The sequence below is a fragment of the Hypanus sabinus genome, unplaced genomic scaffold, assembly GCF_030144855.1.
Source record: "Hypanus sabinus isolate sHypSab1 unplaced genomic scaffold, sHypSab1.hap1 scaffold_176, whole genome shotgun sequence".
Lineage (NCBI taxonomy): Eukaryota > Metazoa > Chordata > Chondrichthyes > Myliobatiformes > Dasyatidae > Hypanus > Hypanus sabinus.
This window is the reverse complement of record NW_026779845.1, coordinates 412,868-432,500: the sequence shown is the minus strand read 5'-3', so window position 1 is coordinate 432,500 and position 19,633 is coordinate 412,868. Positions and strand designations below refer to the sequence as shown.

The following is a 19,633-nucleotide window of genomic DNA, read 5'->3' as shown; positions in this document are numbered from 1 at the left end:
TATAGCTGTAGAAGATTATGTACTGGTAAAAAAGATTATAAAAATGAAAAATGAAAATGACAAAACAACAATGTAACAAAGCATTATAGCTGCAGAGGTCATGTCGAGTTACATTGTGAGGCCGAGTCCATTTCATCATTCTTCTGGATTATGACCACAGACAGGAAGCCGTCCTTGAGCCGGGTAGTTCGCGCTTTAAGGCTTTTGTATCGCTTCCCCGATGGAGGAGCGGGTTTGCAGCGAGGATGTCCAGGTTGTGAGGGTCTTTGAGTACATGGCCTGCTTTTCCGAGGCAGGGGAAGTGTAGGAAGAGTCCATGGAGTGGAGGCTTGTTTCCCCGATGTTCTCTGCTCTCCAAAGTTCTCTGCAGTTCCTTGCAGTCATGGGCAGAGCAGTAGCCATACGAAGGCGTGAAGTATCGACAAGAAGCTCAGAGACCTCGGCCTTCACCCTGCCTTGTGTAGCTGGATCCTGGACTTCCTGTCAGATCGCCGGCAGGTGGTAAGAGTGGGCTCCCTCACCTCGGTCTCGCTGACCCTCAGCACACATATCCCACAGGGGTGTCTCCTTGCACCCTCCTTTACTGTCTGTAATCCCATGACGTGTCGCCACCCACAGCTCCAATCTGCTAATTAAATTTACTGACGACACTACTCTGACTGGCCTAATCTCAAATAATAACGAGGCAGCCTACAGAGAAGAAGTCATCACCCCGACACAGTGGTGTCAAGAAAACAACCTCTCCCTCATTGTGACAAAAACAAAGGAGCTGGTTGTGGATTACAGGATGAATGGAGACAGGGACCAACTTCAACATTTCCCTGTCTGTTATTGAGACAAAATGCACATTTTAATATTGATCATGACACAGCGTATTTTATATAACGTTAATGATATGAAGCATATTTACAAATCGTTACTGACAGAGAACCGTATAATTTGTGTTCTGCGTGTTATATGAATGTACTTACCTGTGATGTTGCCACAAGTCAGTCTTTCTCTGTACCTGTACCTTCCCATACTTGTGCAGTTGGCAATAAATTCAACAGGACCTGAGAAATCTCAGTGAGATTTGATTAGTGATGATCATCTTGTCAGCTCGGTAGGTCGAATGTATGAGACAGTCCACTGTTAAATGCAAAACACTGAACAGTGTCGATGATCAGAGGGATCATGGACTCCAAGTTCATCGCTCCCTGAGAGAGACTGCACAGATTGATCGGGTGGTTAAGAAGGCAAATGGCATGGTTGTCTTTATTAGTTGAAGCATTGAGTTCAAAAGTCGGGAAGTTGTTTTTCGGCTGTTACGAGCCTGTTACTATATACTAATAAAGGTAATGGTTTTAACATCAAAACCAGACTCCAGTGTGAACTCTATTGCTGCTGGTTCGTTTCTAAAACGCTACAGTTCGTAACAAGGCTTTACAAAACAGGTTACACCACATCTGGAGTGTTTCATACAGTTCTGGTCGCCCCCATTCTCGGAAGGATGTCGGGGCTTTGGAGAGGGCGCAGAAGAGGTTTACCAGGACACTGCCTGGATTAGAGGGCATGAGCTATAACGAGAGGCTGGACAAACTTGTGTTGTTTTCTCCAGAGCGGAGCAGGCTGGGGTGAGACTGGATGGACGTTTATAAGATTACAAGAGGAATAGATAGAGTGGACAGACGATATATTTTTCCTGGGGGTTGAAATGTCTAATACATTTAAGGTGAGAGGAGATGTGAGCGGCAAGTTTGCTTCTTTTCACAGACTAATGAGCAGCTGGAATCTCTGCCTGGGGGAGGGGGGAGTTGTCGCCAATCCTGACACGTGATCCCGTTTGCCCCGTGATCCCGTTTGCCCCTCCCATTTAACCGCAGATTGGCAGCACCTGCGCGTCTGTTTCCGAGGGCCCGACTCCCGATGATGTAACAATCTCTTCGCGCATGTTCACCGTTTCCGGGTGGACGGTGTTATCCTCTCCGCTCAGAACTGAAGTGGGTCGGCTGTGTTATCGGGAAAGACTTTCGTCTCTTGCGTCGGGATCACTGTCTGCGGGCCGAAGATATCACTTTCCCTTCGGTGAATGTTGAGACTGATCCCGAGCGGGGAGATCCGATGTTGGCCGTGAGCCCCGAACTGAGGGTCAGGAATTCATTTGTTTCCCAACTGTCTGGGCTCGTCAGAAATGTGTCGACTTCACTTAATCTGCATTGAACGATCCAAACCAGGAGCCCAGGCTGTCTGTTTCCGCAGAATTCAAATGGAAGTCCCGCCGACAGGTCACGTGAGGCTGTGTGCCACAGATTCGCCCCGCCCTCCGCTTTGTGACGCAAGATCACGTGGTGTGATTTTGGCCAATGTGTTTCATTAACTTCCCCGACCCCGTCTCGCTTCCTGAGGCTCCTTGCATTTGTCCTGGAGGTTTTTGGCTGTTGTGTCTTCTCCCGGGCTGGGGTGGGTGAGAAAGGAGAACGTCCCAGGTTGTGGGGATCTTTGATTTCACTGCCTGCTTTACCCAGGGACTGGGAAGTCCAGGGGGAGAATGGTTTCAGCCTCAGCTTCACGCAGTAGAGCTGAGCCACACATTACTCCTGCAAGTTTATAGTCCAGCAACTGTGGTCGGTCAAGTACAGACAAGACAGGATCTGTAATACAAATTTCCTGAAATGGACCTGTTTTAACCTGGAAGTGGAGTGATAGTATAACAGTAAAGGAAGCACAACTTGACCTTGTAAATTATCCTGGAACCGATTTGACTGTTATTCCCGGAAATGTGTCCGGTGCAGTTGTTGCTAACAAGGCTTACAAGAATAATCTCAGGAATGATCGGATTTATGTTTGAGGAGCATTTGATGGTTCTGGACCTGTGCTCGATGGAGTTCAGAGGGACGGTGGGGGTGGTGGAGGGATGTATGGTTAATAAACCTACCGAATGCTGAAAAGCCTGGATACAGTGGGCATGGAGAGGATGTTTCCATTAGACAGAAAGTCTGTGATCTGACAGCACAGTCTCAGAATAAACTTGCTTCCCTTTAAAACTGAGATGAGAAATTTTTTTTGGCCAAAAGATGTCTGATATTTGGAATTTGTGAATTTGTTTGAACCTGCCATTTGGGTATATTTGTGACAGATTAATATATTGATGATTGCTGAGTAGCTTCAGGGTTACAGGAGGAAGGCAGGAATATGGTGTTGGAATAAAAATCAACCCTGGTTGTGTGGTGGACAGACCAGATGGATCGAATCACCTAATTCTGTTCCTGTGTCATATGTCTTACCATGACTGAATGATGGCTCCTTCTTATCCCATATCGTCTGTGTCATGTGAGGGACAATAAAAGATTGTTCACTGAGATCATTATATTTGCCTTCAATGGTTAAATTTCAGTGAGTTTTATTCCTAGTAACATTAAGCAGAAATGTTAGGTCCTCCTTTGTATTGTTAACGTGCTTCATTATCTTTCATGTTTAAGTCAGACCTGCAGTGAGAGATTTATTGGAAGAAAAACCACGACTGAAGACGAAGGAACAGCAACAAGTGAACCAGCCCGAGGATTGAGAGCACTGATTGGAGAGAAACCATCTGACTCAGAGATTCCATTGATTCAGTCCGGAGAAAGTTTGGTGAGTCTCATTTACTCAAACACTGGTCCTTTAGACGTTACATACCTGCACAAAGGAAGGTAGGAAATAGTTGGGAGTGAGACTGAATATGGCCAGAAGGACCAGTTATGCCTCTGTCAGACCCAGTTGTGAAGAAGCCCCCCCTTATATTACCTTTAAACTTTTTGCCCTTCATCCTTAACCCATGTCCTCTGTTTTTTTTCTCTCCCCTAGCCTCAGTGGATAAACCCTGCTTGCATTCACTCTATCTATACCCACCCTAATTTTATATACCTCTATCAAGTCTCCCCTCATTCTTCTACACTCCTAAGAATGAAATCCTTACCTATTCAACCTTTCTCTGTAACACAGTTTCTCAAGTCCTGGCAACATCCTTGTAAACCTTCTCTGCACACTTCCAACCTTATTAATATGCTTCCTGTAATTCGGTGACCAAAACTGCACACAATACTGCAAATTCAGCCTCACTAATACCTTATACGATCTCACCATAACATTCCAACTCTTATACTCAATACTTGAATTTATAAAGACCAAAGGATTCAACAGTGGCTAGATGGGAGATGCCAGAGAGTAGTGGTGGATAATTGTTTATCGGGATGGATGCCAGTGACTAGCGGGGTGCCTCAGGGATCTGTTTTGGGCCCAATGTTGTTTGTAATATACATAAATGATCTGGATGATGGGGTGGTAACTTGGATTAGTAAGTATGCCGATGATACTAAGGTAGGAGGTGTTGTGGATAATGAGGTGGGTTTTCAAAGCTTGCAGGGAGATTTATGCTGGTTAGAAGAATGGGCTGAATGTTGGCAGATGGAGTTTAATGCTGAGAAGTGTGAGGTTCTACATTTTGGCAGGAATAATCCAAATAGAACATACAGGGTAAACGGTAGGGCATTGAGGAATGCAGAGGAACAGAGACATCTAGGAATAACAGTGCATAGTTCCCTGAAGGTGGAGTCTCATGTAGATAGGGTGGTGAAGAAGGCTTTTGGAACGCTGGCCTTTATAAATCAAAGCATTGAGTACAGAAGTCGGGATGTAATGTTAAAATTGTACAAGGCATTGGTAAGGCCAAATTTAGAATATTGTGTGCAGTTCTGGTCACCGAATTATAGGAAAGATATCAATAAATTAGAGAGAGTGCAGAGACAATTTACTAGGATGTTACCTGGGTTTCAGCAGTTAAGTTACAGAGAAAGGTTGAACAAGTTAGGTCTCTATTCATTGGAGCGTAGAAGGTTGAGGGGGATTTGATCGAGGTATTTAAAAATTTGAGAGGGATAGATAGAGTTGACATGAATAGGCTGTTTCCATTGAGAGTAGGGGAGATTCAAATGAGAGGACATGATTTGAGAGTTAGGGGGCAGAAGTTTAAGGGAAACACGAGGGGGTATTTCTTTACTCAGACAGTGATAGCTGTGTGGAATGAGCTTCCTGTAGATGTAGTAGAGGCCAGTTCAGTTGTGTCATTTACGGTAAAATTGGATAGGTATATGGACAGGAAAGGAGTGGAGGGTTATGGGCTAAGTGCGGGTAGGTGGGACTAGTTGAGATTAAGAGTTCGGCATGGACTAGGAGGGCCGAGATGGCCTGTTTCCGTGCAGTGATTGTTATATGGTTATATGGTACTAAAAGCTCTCTTTACTGCCCTATCTACATGTGATGCCACTTCTGGGAATTTTGTATCAGTATTCCTAGATCCCTCTGTTCTAGTGCACTCCTCAGTGCCCTGCCATTTACCTTGGATGTTCTACCTCGGTTTGACCTTCTAAAGTGCGATACCTCACACTTGTCTGTATTAAACTCCATCTGCCATTTTTCCAGCTGGTCCAGATCTCTCTGCAAGCTTTGAAAACCTTCTTCACTGTGCATACACCTCCAATCTTTGTATCATCAACAAATTTGCTGACCCTATTTACCAAATTATTATCCAGATCATTGATATAGATGACAAATAACAATGGACTGATCCCTGTGGCACACCACTAGTCACAGGCCTCCACTCAGAGTAGCAATACTCCTCTACCACTCTCTGACTTCTCCCATTCTCAATTTCCAATCAAATTTACTACCTCACCATGTATACATAGTGACTGAATCTTCCTAACTAACCTCCCATGCGGGACTTTGTCAAACGCCTTACTGAAGTCCATGTAGACAACATCCACTGTCTTGCCTTCATCCACTTTCATTGTAACCGCCTCGAAAGTCTCCAATATATTTGTTAAACATGACCTACCATGCACAAAGCCATGTTGACTCTCCCTAATATGTCCCTGTCTATCTAAGTAATTGTCAATCCTATCTCTTAGTACTCCTTCCAATAATTTACCCATGACCGACATCAAACTTACAAGCCTATAATTTCCCGGATTACTGTTGGAGCCTGCTTTAAACAAAGGAACAACATGAGCTATCCTCCAAATCTCTGGCACCTAATGCGTAGATAATGACATTTAAATATATCTGCCAGGGTCCCTGCAATTTCAACATTAGTCTCCCTCAGGGTCCGAGGGAATACCCCATCAGGTTCTGGAGATTTATCTACTCGCCTCAAGGTAGTAAGCACCTCCTCCTCTTCTATCCGTATAGGTTCCATGACCTCAATACTTGTTTGCCTTATTTCCATTGACTCCAAGCCAGTTTTCTTAGTAAATTCAGACACAAAAAAAAAACATTTAACATCTCCCCAATTTCTTTTGGTTCCATGCATAGTCGACCACTCTGATCTTCAAGAGGACCAATTTTATCCCTTAACTATCATTTTGCTATTAATATACCTGTGGAAGCTCTTACTGTCCTTCACCTTGAATGCCAACGCCACCTCATGTCTTCTTTCAGCCCTCCTGATTTCTTCCTAAAGTATTTTTTTGTACTTTTTATACTCCTCAAGTACCTTATTTGCTCCCTGTTTCTTATACATGTCATACATCTCTCTCTTCTTTATCAGTGTTCCAATATCCCTGAAGAACCAAGGTTCCTTATTCTTATTCACCTTGCCTTTAATCCTGAGACTTTGTTCCCAGGGTGTCCTCGTGGGACATCCGGTAATGATTTAAGCTGGTGACAACCCTGTTTTCCCCTGTGGGGTAGCCGTCATGTGGAATCGGGCTAATGGTCGGACCTTCAACCAAGTGAGTCCAGTCTCCGCTGTTAGTCTGGCCAGTTTACTCTTCAGAGTGCCATTGGCTCTCTCCACTCTGCCAGCGGCCCGTGGATGATGTACACAGTGGAATTGTTGCTTGATAGCTAGTTTGTTACATACTCCTTCGTTTGCTTTCACCATAAAGTGTGGGCCATTGTTGAACTCAGCATCTCTGGCTTGTACCTGGGAATTATTTCCCTTAATAATACTTCACAACAGTCAGCAGAATTAATGGTAGTTGGAATAGCTTCAATCCATCTACTAAACACATCTATAATAACTAAGCAGTATCTATAGCAATGTCCTCTAGGCAATTCAATAAAATCAACTTGTAGACACGAGAAAGATCCACCTGTCAAAGAAGTCGTACCCGGTGTGCAGGGTACAGGTTACCAACCATTCCCTCCTTTCCCAGGTGTGTACAATTATGTATATAATCAACCAATATTGGTAAAAACTGTGTAGGAACCCAGACCTGTCCCACTGGGTGATCCAAAGACCTAGCTTAGGGTCTTTCTGGCACCCCATCTGGGACCACAGTTTTCACTCCTCCTCAGAGGCAGCCCCCTGAGAAGAACAAAACTCGAGGTAGCTGTAGAGCGGTGAGTAAGTTGTTTACAAAGGTGACATTACTCATGGGGAGACCAGAGGAAGTCAGGAATCCCCATGTTCCCAGAGAGCCCCGTAGTCATGTACAATCCCAAATGCATAACGGGAGTTCGTCTAAACGTTCCAACTTTAGTCTGTTGCTGGGATACAGGCACGAGTCAGAGCAAACAGCTCAGCCTTCTAGGCAGAGACAGCTGCTTCAAAGGAGGCCTGTTCAATTACTTCACTGTCCGTCACTATCGCATAGCCAGAATGTCGTTTTCCTGCTGGATCCACAAAAGAGCTTCCGTCCTCATAAAACGTTTCCTCAGGCTAGAGGGGGTATTGCAGAATGGATGGGAGAGTCTGTCCCTTCACAGTGATCCGGACGGGCTAGAAGGGGTAATACCGAATGGATGGGAGAGTCTGCCCTTCTTTCACAGTGATCCGGACAGGCTAGAGGGGTATTGCGGAATGGATGGGAGAGTCTGTCCATCTGTTACTGTGATCCAGACGGGCTAGAGGGGGTATTGCAGAATGGATGGGAGAGTCTGTCCTTCTTTCACAGTGATCCGGATGGGCTAGAAGGGGTATTGCCGAATGGATGGGATAGTCTGTCCTTCTTTCACTGTGATCTGGACGGGCTAGAGGGGGTATTGCGGAATGGATGGGAGAGTCTGTCCTTCTTTCACAGTGATCCGGACGGGCTAGAGGGGCATTGCAGAATGGATGGGAGAGTCTGTCCTTCTTTCATAGTGATCCAGACGGGCTAGAGGGGGTATTGCAGAATGGATGGGAGAGTCTGTCCTTCTTTCACAGTGATCCGGACGGGCTAGAGGGGGAATTGCAGAATGGATGGGAGAGTCTGTCCTTCTTTCACTGTGATCCGGATGGGCTAGAGGGGGTATTGCAGAATGGATGGGATAGTCTGTCCTTCTTTCATAGTGATCCGGATGGGTTAGAGGGGGTATTGCGGAATGGATGTGAGAGTCTGTCCTTCTTTCACAGTGATCCGGACAGGCTAGATGGGTATTGCAGAATGGATGGGAGAGTCTGTCCTTCTCTTACTGTGATCCGGACGGGCTAGAGGGGGTATTTCAGAATGGATGGGAGAGTCTGTCCTTCTTTCACAGTGATCCGGATGGGCTAGAGGGGGTATTGCAGAATGGATGGGATAGTCTGTCCTTCGTTCACTGTGATCCGGATGGGCTAGAGGGGGTATTGCAGAATGGATGGGAGAGTCTGTCCTTCTTTCACAGTGATCCGGATGAGCTAGAGGGGGCATTGCGGAATGGATGGGAGAGTCTGTCCTTCTTTCACAGTGATCCGGACGGGCTAGAGGGGGAATTGCAGAATGGATGGGAGAGTCTGTCCTTCTTTCACTGTGATCCGGACGGGCTTGAGGGGGTATTGCAGAATGGATGGGAGAGTCTGTCCTTCTTTCACTGTGATCCGGACGAGCTAGAGGGGGTATTTCAGAATGGATGGGAGAGTCTGTCCTTCTTTCACAGTGATCCGGATGGGCTAGAAGGGGTATTGCCGAATGGATGTGATAGTCTGTCCTTCTTTCACTGTGATCTGGACGGGCTAGAGGGGGTATTGCGGAATGGATGGGAGAGTCTGTCCTTCTTTCACAGTGATCCGGACGGGCTAGAGGGGCATTGCAGAATGGATGGGAGAGTCTGTCCTTCTTTCATAGTGATCCAGCCGGGCTAGAGTGGGTATTGCAGAATGGATGGGAGAGTCTGTCCTTCTTTCACAGTGATCCGGACGGGCTAGAGGGGGAATTGCAGAATGGATGGGAGAGTCTGTCCTTCTTTCACTGTGATCCGGATGGGCTAGAGGGGGCATTGCGGAATGGATGGGAGAGTCTGTCCTTCTTTCACAGTGATCCGGATGGGCTAGAGGGGGCATTGCAGAATGGATGGGATAGTCTGTCCTTCGTTCACTGTGATCCGGATGGGCTAGAGGGGGTATTGCAGAATGGATGGGAGAGTCTGTCCTTCTTTCACAGTGATCCGGATGAGCTAGAGGGGGCATTGCGGAGTGGATGGGAGAGTCTGTCCTTCTTTCACAGTGATCCGGATGGGCTAGAGGGGGCATTGCAGAATGGATGGGATAGTCTGTCCTTCGTTCACTGTGATCCGGATGGGCTAGAGGGGGTATTGCAGAATGGATGGGAGAGTCTGTCCTTCTTTCACAGTGATCCGGATGAGCTAGAGGGGGCATTGCGGAGTGGATGGGAGTCTGTCCTTCTTTCACTGTGATCTGGACAGGAGGTCTGACTTCATGGACTGAAATTGCCCAGAGATGGGGTACAACATCTTGGGTTCGGTCACTATTGAAAGAATGTCTTACCAGATGTCCCGTCTTCACCTCAGATTTCTTCCAGTATCGGAGCTGCCCCTTGACCAAGTCTTGCCAGTCTCCCTCGGTGCTGGATGCCTGTTTCATCAAGGTGTGGGCAAGGAGCCCTCGGCTCTTTGGCTTGAACCCAGGGCAAACCCTGACAGTCGTATTGGGAACCACCAGTCCTGTCTGTCGCCAAATGAAATTTGGAACTTTGGCCAGAAATGCAGTGCCGTCTCTTCCTTTAACCTCTCCAATCACCGTGACTGGGAATTTCTGTTCCTCGAGGGGTGCATAATATTAGCTGTCCTCAGTGTGCACCCGGTAGGGTCATAACACAGAGTCACATGAGAGCTGGCCGCTGGCAGAAGGGGTTCAAATGTACTGGAGTCCAGATAAAGTGCCCACAATTGGGTGGTCAGAAACTGAGGAAGCTGTCAGTTGTTCGCAGTTCTGGCATGATATCCTTGTCCGTGCATGGAATCTCGACTTCCAACAGACAGAGCAAGTCTCTCGCTACGAGATTACACCCCCGTCTGGTGGCGACAGTAAATGAAACCTCACACTGGTTCCCCTGGAATTCCACCTGCAGTGGCTGGATACGTGAATACGTACGTTCCGTGCCTCTGAACCCAGACAGAGTGATTGTAGCGTCTGATAGCATGAATCCCTTTTCCGATACTATTTCCTGATCGAGAGTGGTTGTGCTTGCCCTCATATCAATCATAAACGGAACTGTATTTCCAGCAACTTGAAATATTACAGTGGGCTCTTCCTGAGGGTTTGCACTCACGGTTGGAAGCATCTTCTTGTCAGTTTCTGAATGTTTTGTTGTCCCCACCTGTCCCTTGTTAGGTTTTTGCTCCCATTTCTGTTCCTCAGATATAGCCTGCTCGCGTCCTTCTTCCCACTGAGCTTATTCACCTTTAATATTAGTTCCCTTCGGGGTTGATCGGGATTCGAAAGTTGGGTCCTAATGATATGTCAAAGCTCATCGCATTTGATTTCGGTCATTGTCAGGCCAATCCATATTATTTGTTTTAATCATGTTGGCTAACTTAGTTGGTAAGCATTGGAGCAGTAGGGCATTGAACTGGGCGGACAGATTTGCTTGGTCTCCTGCGAAGGTGCCGTAGCAGGCCACAAATCTCTCTCAGTAGTCTGGTCCAGATTCCCCAGCCTTATGTTTGCATTTAGGTACTTTGGTGATGTTGACAGATTGCTGGAGATCTGGTCTGTCTGTTCATTCTCGTTATGGTTTCCCACCTGAACTCCTGATAGGTTTGGTATTTCAATTCTGCCTTCCATTTCTGCCCTTCATCAGCTGAGAGTATCATGCAGCAGAGACCGAATAAATCTTGCGGAGTTGCATTAAACGTTTGTGTAGTACTGTGGACACACTGAGCAAACTGTGCTTGTTTTTCTTTTCTATCTGGGGCCAGATTCATGATCATTATCATTTCTTGAGGCTTCCAGGGAGCATACACAGGATTCACTGAGGGCTGTCCCTCCTCCTAACCCTAGGGGGAGCGTTTGCTACTGCTGTTCAGGGGGATTTAAACTAATGTGGCAGGGGGATAGGAACAAGTGCAGAGAGACAGAGGCGTGCAACATGAGAGTAGAACCAAAAAGTAGTAAGGTGAAAAGTAAAAGTGGCAGGCAGTCAAATCCAGGGCAAAAATCAAAAAGGATATGGTTGGAATCACAGAGACATGGCTCCAGGGTGACCAAGGATAGGAGCTCAACATCCAGGGATATTCAGTATTTAGGAGGGATAGACAGGAAAGAGAAGGAGGTGGGATAGCGTTGCTGGTTAGTGAAGAGATTAACGCAATAGAAAGGAAGGACATTAGCCTGGAGGATATGGAATTGATATGAGTAGAGCTGCATAACACCAAGGGGCATAAAATGCTGGTGGGATTTGTGTACAGGCCACCTAACAGTAGTAGTGAAGTTGGGGATGGCATTAAACAGGAAATTAGAAATGCGTGCAAAAAAGGAACAGCAGTTATAATGGGTGACTTCACTCTACATATAGATTGGGTGAACCAAATTGGTAAGGGTGCTGAGGAAGAGGATTTCTTAGAATGTGTGCGGGATGGTTTTCTGAACCAACATGTCGAGGAACCAACTAGAAAGCAGGCCATTCTAGACTGGGTATTGAGGAAGGGTTAATTAGCAATCTTGTCATACGAGGCCCCTTGGTTAAGAGTGACCATAATATGGTGGAATTCTTCAGTAAGATGGAGAGTGACACAGTTAATTCAGAACCAAATGTTCTGAACTTATAGAAGGGCAATTTTGAAGAAATGAGACGTGAATTAGCTAAGATTGATATTTCAATGATATTTAAAGGGTTGACAGTGGATAGAAACATAGAAAATAGGTGCAGGAGTAGGCCCTTCAGACCTTCGAGCCTGCACCGCCATTCAGTATGATCACGGCTGATCATCCAACTCAGAACCCTGTGACTGCTTTCTGTCCATACCCCCAATCGCTTTAGCCACAAGGGCCATATCTAACTCCCTCTTAAATATAGCCAATGAACTGGCCTCAACTGTTTCCTGTGGCAGAGAATTCCACAGATTCTCCACAGTCTGTATGAAGAAGTTTTTCCTCATCTCGGTCCTAAAAGTCTTCCCCTTTATCCTTAAACTGTGACCCCTCATTCTGGACTTCTCCAACATCGGAAACAATCTTCCTGCATCTAGCCTGTCCAATCCCTTTAGTATTTTATATGTTTCAATGAGATCCTCCATCAATCTTCTGAATTCCAGTGAGTATAAGCCTAGTCGATCCAGTCTTTCTTCATATGAAAGTCCTGCCATCCCAGGAATCAATCTGGTGAACCTTCTCTGTACTCCCTCTATGGCAAGAATGTCTTTCCTCAGATTAGGGGACCAAAACTGCACACAATACTCTAGGTGCGGTCTCACCAAGGCCTTGTACAACTGTAGTAGCACCTCCCTGCTCCTGTACTCAAATCCTTTTGCTATGAATGCCAGCATACCTTTCAACTTTTTCACCACCTGCTGTAACTGCATGCCTCCCTTCAATGACTGGTGTACAATAACACCCAGGTCTCATTGCACCTCCCCTTTTCCTAATCAGCCACCGTTCAGATAATAATCTGTTTTCCCGTTCTTGCAACCAAAATGGATAACCTCATATTTATCCACATTAAATTGCATCAGCCATGAATTTGCCCACACACCTAACCTATCCAAGTCACCCTGCATCCTCTTAGCATCCTCACAGCTGACACCACCGCCCAGCCTCGTGTCATCCGCAAACTTGGAGAGGCTGCATTTAATTCACTCATCTAAATCATTCATATATATTGTAAAGAACTGGGGTCCCAGCACTGAGCCTTGCGGTACCCCACTAGTCACTGCCTGCCATTCTGAAAAGGTCCCGTTTACTCCCACTCTTTGCTTCCTGTCTGCCAACCAATTCTCTATCCACATCAATACCATACCCCCAATAACGTGTGCTTTAAGTTTACACACTAATCTCCTGTGTGGGACCTTGTCAAAATCCTTTTGAAAATCTAAATATACCACAGCTACTGGCTCTCCCCTATCCACTACTAGTTACATCCTCAAAAAATTCTATAAGATTCGTCACACATTACTTTCCTATCACAACTCCATGCTGACTTTGTCCGATGATTTCACCTCTTTCCAAATGTGTTGTTATCACATCTTTGATAACTGACTCTAGCATTCTCCCCACCACCGACATCAGACTAACCAGTCTGTAATTCGCTGGTTTTTCTCTCCCTCCTTTTTTAAAAAGTGGGGTAACATTAGCCACCCTCCAATCCTCAGGAACTAATCCAGAATCTAAGGAGTTTTGAAAAATTATCACTAATGCATCCACTATTTCTTGGGCTACTCTGGGATGCAGAGCATCTGGCCCTGGGGATTTATCTGCCTTTAATCACTTCAATTTACTTAACACTACTTCCCTTCTAACATGTATTTCCCTCAGTTCCTCCATCTCACTAGACCCTTGGTCCCTTACTATTTCCAGAGCGTTATTTATGTCCTCCTTAGTGAAGACAGAACCAAAGTAGTTATTCAATTGGTCTGCCATGTCTTTGTTCCCTATGATCAATTCACCTGTTTCTGACTGTAAAGGTCCTTACATTTGTCTTGACCAATCTTTTTTCTTTTCACATATCTGTAAAAGCTTTTACAGTTTTTATGTTCCCTGCCAGCTTTCTCTCATAATCTTTTTTCCCTTTCCTAATTAAGCCCTTTGTCCTCCTCTGCTGGTCTCTGAATTTCTCCCAGTCCTCAGGTATGCCGCTTTTTCTGGCTAATTTATATGTTTCTTCTTTGGACTTGATACTATCCCTAATTTCCCTTGTCAGCCACGGGTGCACTACCTTCCCTGGTTTATTCTTTTGCCAAACTGGGATGAACAATTGTTGTAGTTCATCCATGCAATCTTTAAATGCTTGCCATTGCATATCTACTGTCAACCCTTTGTATCATTTGCCAGTCTATCTTAGCTAATTCACGTCTCGTACCTTCAAAGTTACCCTTCTTTAAGTTTAGAGCCTTTGCTTCTAAATTAACTATGTCACTCTCCATCTTAATGAAGAATTCCACCATATTATGGTCACTCTTACCCAAGGGGCCTCGCACAACAAGATTGCTAACTAACCCTTCCTCATTGCTCAAAACCCAATGTCGAATGGCCTGCTCTCTAGTTGGTTCCTCAACATTCATATGCAATGGCAAGCATTTAAAGATTGCATGGATGAACTACAACAAGTGTTCATCCCAGTTTTGCAAAAGAATAAACCAGGGAAGGTAGTGCACCCGTGGCTGACAAGGGAAATTAGGGATAGTATCAAGTCCAAAGAAGAACGATATAAATTAGCAAAAAAGTGACACACCTGAGGACTGGGAGAAATTCAGAGACCAGCAGAGGAGGACAAAGGGCTTAATTAGGAAAGTGAAACAAAGATCATGAGAGAAAGCTGGCAGGGAACATAAAAACTGACTGTAAATGTTTTTTACAGATAAGTGAAAAGAAAAAGATTGCTCAAGACAAAGGTAGGTCCTACACAGTCAGAAACAGGTGAATTGATCATAGGGAACGAAGACATGGCAGACCAATTGAATAACTATTTTGGTTCTGTCTTCACTAAGGAGGACATAAATAATCTTCCAGAAATAGTAAGGGACCGAGGGTCCAGTGAGATGGAGGAACTGAGGGCAATACATGTTAGTAGGGAAGTGGTGTTAGGTAAATTGAAGGGATTAAAGGCAGATAAATCCCCAGGGCCAGATGGTCTGCATCCCAGAGTAGCCCAAGAAATAGTGGATGCATTAGTGATAATTTTTCAAAACTCCTTAGATTCTGGATTAGTTCCTGAGGATTGGAGGGTGGCTAATGTGACCTCACTTTTTTTTGAAAATGAGGGAGAGAGAATCCGGGGAATTATAGATTGGTTAGCCTGACATCGGTGATGGGGAAAATGCTAGAGTTGGTTGTGAAAGATGTGATAACAGCACATTTGGAAAGAGATGAAATAATCGGAAAATGTCAGCATGGATTTGTGAAAGGAAAATCATGTCTGGCGAATCTTATAGAATTTTTTGAGGATGTAACTAGTGGAATGAATAGGGGAGAAAAAGTGGATTTGGTATATTTGGATTTTCAAAAGGCTTTTGACAAGGTCCCACACAGGAGATTAGTGTGCAAACTTAAAGCACACAGTATTGGGGGTATGTTATTAATGTGGATAGAGAATTGGTTGGCAAACAGGAAGCAAAGAGTGGGAATATATGGGACCTTTTCAGATTGGCAGGCAGTCACTAGTGGGGTACTGCAAGGCTCAGTGCTGGGACCCCAGTTGTTTACAATATATATTAATGATTTAGACGAGGGAATTAAATGCAGCATCTCCAAGTTTGCGGATGACACGAAGCTGGGCGGCAGTGTTAGCTGTGAGGATGCTAAGAGGATTCAGGGTGACTTGAATAGGTTAGGTGAGCAGGCAAATTCATGGCAGATGCAATTTCATGTGGATAAATGTGTGGTTATTCACTTTGGTTGCAAGAACAGGAAAACAGATTATTATCTGAATGACCGATTAAGAAAAGCGGAGGTGCAACAAGACCTGGGTGTCATTGTACACCAGTCATTGAAGGTGGGCATGCAGGTACAGCAGGTGGTGAAAAAGGCAAATGGTATGTTGGCATTCGTAGCAAGAGGATTCGAGTACAGGAGCAGGGAGGTTCTACTGCTGTTGTACAAGGCCCTGGTGAGGCCACAGCTGGAGTACTGTATGCAGTTTTGGTTCCCTAATCTGAGGGAAGACATTCTTGCCACAGAGGGAGTACAAAGAAGGTTCACCAGATTGATTCCTGGGGTGGCAGGACTTTCATATGAAGAAAGACTGGGTCGACTAGGCTTATACTCGCTGGAATTTAGAAGATTGAGGGGGGATCTTTTTGAAACGTGTAAAATTCTAAAGGGATTGGACAGGCTAGATGCAGGAAGATTGTTTCTGATGTTGGGCGAGTCCAGAACGAGGGGTCACAGTTTAAGGATAAAGGGGAAGCCTTTTAGGACCAAGATGAGGAAAAGCTTCTTCACACAGGGAGAGGTGAATCTGTGGAATTCTCTGCTACAGGAAACAGTTGAGGCCAGTTCATTGGCTATATTTAAGAGGGAGTTAGATATGGCCCTTGTGGCTAAAGGGATCAGGGGTATGGAGAGAAAGCAGGTACAGGGTTCTGAGTTGGATGATGCATGATCATTCTGAATTACAGTGCAGGATCGAAGGGCCTAATGGCCTACTCCTGCACCTATGTTCTTTGTTTCTATGTGTGGAAAATTAAAATCTCCCACAATCGCAACCTTATGCTCACTACAAATATCTGCTATCTCCTTACAAATTTGCTCTTCCAATTCTTGCTCCCAATTAGGTGGTTTATAATACACCCCTGTAAGTGTTACTATACCTTTCCCATTCCTCAATTCCAGCCAAATAGGCTCCCTAAATGAGCCCTGTAATCTATTTTGTCAAAGCACTGTTGTAATATTTTCTCAGACAAGCATTGCAATACCTCCCCCTCTTGCCCTTCTGATTCTATCACACCAGAAGCAACAAAATCCAGGAATATTTAGTTGCCAGTCACACCCCTCCTGCAACCATGTTTCACTAATAGATACAACATCATATTTCCAGTTATCAATCCATACTCTAAGCTCATCCACCTTTCTTACAATGCTCCAAGCATTAAAACAGATGCATTCAAGAAACTTTCCACCTCGTCCTCTCTGTTTATCACTAATGGTGCAAACAACTTTATTATCTCTTTTTTTTTCCTTCTCCCCTACATCTTCGGTCTGAGCGCTCCTACATCAGGGAGGAAGTTCAAATCAGCTCTGTGTTAAAAGTTTAGCCATCACAGTGACTGAAGGCAGCTGCAGGTTCATGAGGGACTGTTACCGTCAGATTCTGCAGTTCTTGCGGCTGCTCATCGCACCCAGGACTGAACTCTGGTCAGTGAGTATTGGAGGAGTCTGTTCTGCTGATGTTAGACTTAATCTAGACTGGTGTTTAATATTGTGGATCTGTGAAAGATAAATCAGTTCTGTATCAAATCCCGTGTCTCAGATATTTACTGTCTAGAGACACTCACAATGTACACTAGAAAGGCCACTCAGCCCATCTGGTTCCTGCCCATGTTTCTGTTCCGTATCTGTATATCAAAATCTCTCCCTGTCGTTCCCCTCTCACTCTCCCTGAGATGACAGGTTGCAACTAGTCACCACTCCGTGGGATAGGAGATTTCCTGTGAATTTCATGGAAACATATAAATGCACAACTCATTACAGATGCTTTGTCCCACATTGTTGTGCTGACCATGTATCTTACTCTAGAAACTGCTTAGAATTACCCTGCCACACAGCCACCTATTTTCCTAAGCTCCATGTAACTATCTGAGAGTCTCTTAAAAGACCCTATTGCATCCGCCTCTACCACTGTCGCTGGCGGTGCATTCCACACACACGCCACTCTTTGCTTAAAAAAACTTAGCTCTGACATCTCCTCTGTACCTACTTCCAAGCAGCTTAAACCTATTCCCCCTCGTGTGAGCTGTTTCAGCCCTGGGGGAAAAGCCTCTAGCTATCCACAAGACCAATGCCTCTCATCATCTTTTACACCTGCATGATTTTCTCCAGGGTGAATAAGATGATGAGCTCACTGTGGTTTTGTGTCTCTCTCTCCCTCTCCCCCTGCCCCTCTCTCTCCTCTGACATCACAGTCCCAACTCACTCAGGCTCTTAATGCGACACTCACAGTAAGCGAACCTGAGGTCTCGGAACACAATGCACCTCTAAAGTCTGACAGCAGACTAGCGAGTGAATCTTCGATGGTGCAGAGTCAGAAACCGAAGAGTTGCCAGCCTGAGTCAGGGCTTTGGGGCTCCAGAGAGAGATGGGGTCTAGAGTTTACCAGGAGGAGCAGGAATCAGATCAGCAGGATGTGGCTACAAAAGAAAAATCAGAAACATTTGGAAACTGGTTGGCCGAAAAAAAGGTGGTTAATTTCAGGCAGCAAATGTGGAGAGGAATAAAAAGACATCGTTTAGGGAGAGCCCCTTCAGCATGCCAAGCCTGTGTACTCCGCTGCTTAGTTCCTCTCTGAATTGCAGAGTTCCTCCAGTGTTTTGTGTATGTGCATCTCTGTATTTCCAGCAACTGCAGAATCTCCTGTGTTTTATAACTGCATTTTACTTTGGCATTAGATACACGTTGATATTGAGTATATTGTTTATGGGAGCCGCTTTCTGCGTTAAAACAGCTGCAGAATTTTTCTATACACACGATAAAAAAAAAAATGAGGTATGGACATTGAACCGGTGCTTGCAGAAATGGTTAATGGCACCGTGATTACCCATAGGGCCATGCGTTAAGAATTTTGCCAGCGCTGAAGCGCCGATGAAATGCGCAGGCGTCCGGCTGAGGACGTCCCCGATGCACGCAGTACACAGAAGGCCTTGAAAATGTCGGGTGCAGGTAAGAGCAATTCTCTGTGTTTTTATCTTAAACACTGACTTCGGGACAATTCCTGTGAAATCCAGAGACAGTGGCCAACAATCTCAGGGCTGTCCTGCTCTTGTCCCTCTCTCTCAGCACCACGATCCATACACGGACCCCGGGGAGCTTCCGGCTGCTAAGTGAATGGGAACTGATGGATCTCTCAGACAGAGCTGAGCTCCAGCTATCTAAATGCAAGGATTAGGAACTCAGAGAAAGGGAACAAAATCTTTTACATCACCAGTTGAGAAAATCACCTTTGTTCTACCTCCAATCACTAACAAGAGAAAACCTGCAGATGCTGGAAATCCAAGCAACACACACAAAATGCTGGAGGAATTCAGCATTAGTACTCTTTTCCATAGATTCTGCCTGGCCTGCTGAGCTCCTCCAGTATTTTGTGTGTGCTGCTTCCTCTACCTCCTCTTGCTCTGGACTTTTCTACTGGTGAAAACATGTTTTGACCCATTCTCCCTGGGTACGTAATGATATCAAACACCTTTGCCCTGGGCAACAAGTAGCTTTCACATCACAAATATGCCAGACTCCAATGAGACAGACTACTGCCCTTCCCTTCATATTCATTGGCATTGCATTCACTGAGTTCACCACTGTCAGTCTTTGTCTGATGTGTGTATTGTGGCAATGCAAACGTTGCTGGAGAATTGTGGCGATGCAAACGTTGCGGGAAAATTGGGGGAGGCTTCAGGGGCATATAGAAACTGAGTTCACCACTATCAGTCACTGGGGGGGAGGGTTCAGGGGAAATATTTATGTCGAATACAGAAACTGGTGATACTTGTGTGTATTCTGGTGTTGCAAAAGTTGCTGGAAAATTTGCAAGTGGGAAGAAGTGGAGTGATATTT

General features: G+C 45.3%; 1 pseudogene; it reads left to right on the top strand.

Moving 5' to 3' along the window:
- The first annotated feature begins 3,218 nt into the window (after positions 1–3,218).
- Positions 3,219–19,633, top strand: part of LOC132387346 (zinc finger protein 208-like) — a 220,438-nt pseudogene continuing 204,023 nt past the window's right edge.